A 3,682-nucleotide genomic window follows, 5' to 3' on the forward strand; every position below is an offset into this window, starting at 1 on the left:
CCCCCCCCGCCCCCCGCCCCGGCCTTCACAGGTGCCGCTCGCTCACAGCACTTGCCCCAACAGTCTGTTGCAGGCTACACGGGCGATCTCTGTCTGTGTTGCGTGCGCTCGAGTGTACTGCACGAGCACGGAAGGTGACCTTGGTGCTGGTGGTGTGGCGAGGCGTTGGATTGGCAGCGCAACGATGCGTTTGGTTTGACTTGACGCGCGAATAGAGGGATACGTGTCCCACTTTAGTCTATACGCTGCGATTACTTGGGAGCGCGCGCGCGTGCGTACATGTGCGTGCGTGTGTGTAAGTTTGCGTACGCGCGTGTCTGTGCGCGCCTGCGTGTGTGTGCGTGTGTGTGTGTACGTGTGAGTGGCGAGCGGTAGTGTAGCGGTTAGCGCGCTGCGCTATGAACCCGACGACCCGAGTTCGATTCCCGCTCACGGCCAACACCAGTGACGATTATCTGAACCGGTCCCGGGCCTCCCCTAGGTCGACTCAGCCTCAAATGAGTACCTGGTGCGGTGTGTAAACATTGCCACTAGGGAGACAAAGGCGGTCGGGCGTGGTGCTGGCCACCCACCCCCTCGTGTACCGTTACCGGCCTTCATAGGTGCTCGCTAACAGCACTTGCTCCGACAGTCTGTTAAGGCTAAATGGGGGATCTTTGTCTTTGTGGCGTGTGCGTGCGTGCGTGTGTGCGTGCGTGTGTGCGTGCGTGTGTGCGTGCGTGCGTGTGTGCGTGCGTGTGTGCGCGTGTGTGTGTAGCACGTGCCCCTACAGTCTGCTAAGGCTATATGGGGAATCTTTGTCTTTGTGTGTGCGGAGCGCCTGATGTATGTAATTATGAATGACGGGAGGTTGGGAGGAGGGTGACACTGGGGGAGGTCTGTGTACGTGGGACGTGCAACCATTTCAACGGCGCTTGCCCCAACATCCTGTAAGCTACAGGGGGGAGCTTTGTCTTTGTGCGTGTGTGTGGTCGTGTGACCCGGCACGCGACCGCAGCGAAAACCCGAATCGATTCTGGCCGTCCGCTAAGTCGACTCAGCCTAAATAAAAACTAGTACCCGGTGCGATGTGAGACAAAGGCGGCCGGGCGTGGTGTTGGCCACCCACCCTCTTGCGTGTCTTTTGCCGACTTTAATAGGTGCTCGCCAGCTAACACTTGCCCCGATCGTCTGTTCAAAGTCACAGGAGCAGCCCTGCAAGGTTCTCGCTCCGCGCCTCTGCTGGCAGAAGGGGTCTCCGCCCGAGGGACAATCTGGAGAGCCCCGAAACGAGAGGCCATCGTTGGCCGGTACGTGCCGGGAGGAGCTGGGGGTTACCCACACTTCACCCCCAACCACAAGCGAGCATAGAGACCCATAGACTCGCTCGTGCGGCGTTCGCATTGTTTGATTCTCCCCACCCCCTCCCTCGCGGAAGGCCGGACGAGGTGACGCAGAAGATCCCTACTGCTGCGTTATTCCGCAAAACTTCTGGGGAGACAATCCCTGTGAACGGCATCTGCGCACAGACCATGGCATCAGCGGCAGGAGCGGTGATACTGGATGATGACAATGCTGGTGGTGACGATGGTGGTGGTGGTGATGGTGGTGATGATGAGCGATGATGCAGAACGGATGAAAATAAAAATATCCCTTCTGCGAGCAGTGTGTGGAGACTGTTGGTCAGCAGCAAGTAGGGGCCGTCCATAAATGACGTCACGCACCTAGGTGGGGGGGGGGGGGGGGGGCGGGTCAGACATTTGTGACGATGTGTGACGAGGGGGGCGGGGGGGTTTGAGAAATGAGACGTCCCAACTTTAAATAAATATATAATTGTTATAACAACACTAATTGTGTTATAACAACACTCCTACAACATCAGAGTGCAGCGCCACGTTAGACACGCACTACAATGACAATAGTTTGAAAGCGATTTTAAGCATCTTTTATTTTCAAAATTGAAATATGGTTTTGGGGGGGGGGGTGTGGCAGAGCATTGTGACGTCATATTTGAGGAGGGGGGGGTCTGACTTTTTGTGACGCCGTGTGACGAGGGGGGGGGGGGAGGTTTAAAATAGTCTAAAACCGCGTGACGTCATTTATGGACGGCCCCGTAGAACAGAACCACGTGAATTGTGGCGTGGACTCAGCAGCGGTGATTCACCACTCCGCTAACTCCTGACGCCATCACCTGGCCCATCAACCACCTCAGTGTATCATCGCAGACTCACACAGAGATCCATAGACTCACACAGAGACCAATACACCCACAGATGTCTATAGATTCACACGTAGACCCATAGACTCCGCATAGAGACCCATAGACTCGCAGAGATTTATCGATTAATCCTGAGACCCACAGACTCACATAGAGACCCATAGACTCACAGAGGTCTATAGATTCACACGGAGACCCATAGACTCCGCATAGAGACCCATAGACTCGCAGAGATTTATAGATTAATCCTGAGACCCACAGACTTACATAGAGACCCATAGACTCACAGAGGTCTAAATATTCATACTGATACCCATAGACTCGTATAGAGACCCATAGACTCACACAGAGACCCATAGGCCCACTCAAAGACCCATAGACTCACACAGAGACCCATAGGCCCACTCAAAGACCCATAGACTCACACAGAGACCCAGAGACTATGGGTTTCTGTGTGATTCTATGGGTCTCTGTGTGAGTCCACGCGTCTCTGTGTGAGTCTATGTATGTTGAACTTCTTTCAATAATCGCAGGTGCGGTGTAAGGACAACAAACTTTGGGTTTCTGTGTGTGTCTATGCATGTACGTATGTTTAACTTTTTTTCTTCCCACCGTACGTAGCCAACCGCGTGGTTAATCGGAGCTGCTAATCTATCAGAGCCACGCTGTCTCCATCTCACATTGCAGGCGCTACCTTTCTTTTTATTATTCTGATCGCTGATCAGACACAGCACCGGGGACAAAGACAAAGATTCCCCGTATAGCCTTAACAGACTGAAGGGGCAAGTGTTGTTAGCGAGCACCTACGAAAGGCCGGAACGGTACACGAGGGGGTGGGTGGCCAGCACCACAACCCGACCGCCTTTGTCTCCCCAGTGGCGATGTTTACACACCGCACCAGGTACTCATTTCAGGCTGAGACGACCTGGGGACAGACGCGTGGGCACACACATGCGCATATTTGAGAATCCACCATGCATATGTATGGTTTTCACTTGATTGTTTGTGCTCAGTCGCGCCCCAGGTCACCGTGACAAAGAGAGATTTCTCATCCGCAGCCCTCCAGACGCAAGGCACTCCATAAAAAGAGGAGTGTTCGCTTTCCACAAGGCTTCCCCGGTGAAAGATGCATTGCATGCGTTGAAGGGTCTAAGCAGGATAAGAAGAGGGCATGAATCATTCCGCATCTGTGTGTGTGTGTGGAACATATACAATGTATAATTTATATTAACACACCCGTGTGTCAGTAATGCCGGATGATAACAAATATTATAATCTCAAGTTGGATCACGACGTCACCATCGCACAGTGTTCGCCTGCTCTCGTAGAGAGAGAGAAAGATGACGACTCAGTAGCACGAGGAGAAAACACAGAAAACCACCCGCCCGCCCACCTGCCCCCCCAAGTTTAACGGTCCTCGATATATGAAGGTGTTTTCACGCGAATGAATAATCAGCTGTTTACACGTGGGAGGAAACCAAGCTA

General features: G+C 53.4%; 1 long non-coding RNA gene across 1 annotated transcript; it reads left to right on the plus strand.

Moving 5' to 3' along the window:
- The first annotated feature begins 777 nt into the window (after positions 1 to 777).
- Positions 778 to 1,641, plus strand: LOC142905733 (uncharacterized). Its single transcript, XR_012929755.1, has 2 exons — positions 778 to 1,289; positions 1,418 to 1,641. It is a non-coding gene; the product is annotated as an uncharacterized LOC142905733 (long non-coding RNA).
- Positions 1,642 to 3,682: the final 2,041 nt, after the last annotated feature.

Source organism: Petromyzon marinus, chromosome 58 (assembly GCF_048934315.1).
Source record: "Petromyzon marinus isolate PM22_M1 ecotype Great Lakes invasive population chromosome 58, UKy_Petmar_22M1.pri1.0, whole genome shotgun sequence".
Lineage (NCBI taxonomy): Eukaryota > Metazoa > Chordata > Hyperoartia > Petromyzontiformes > Petromyzontidae > Petromyzon > Petromyzon marinus.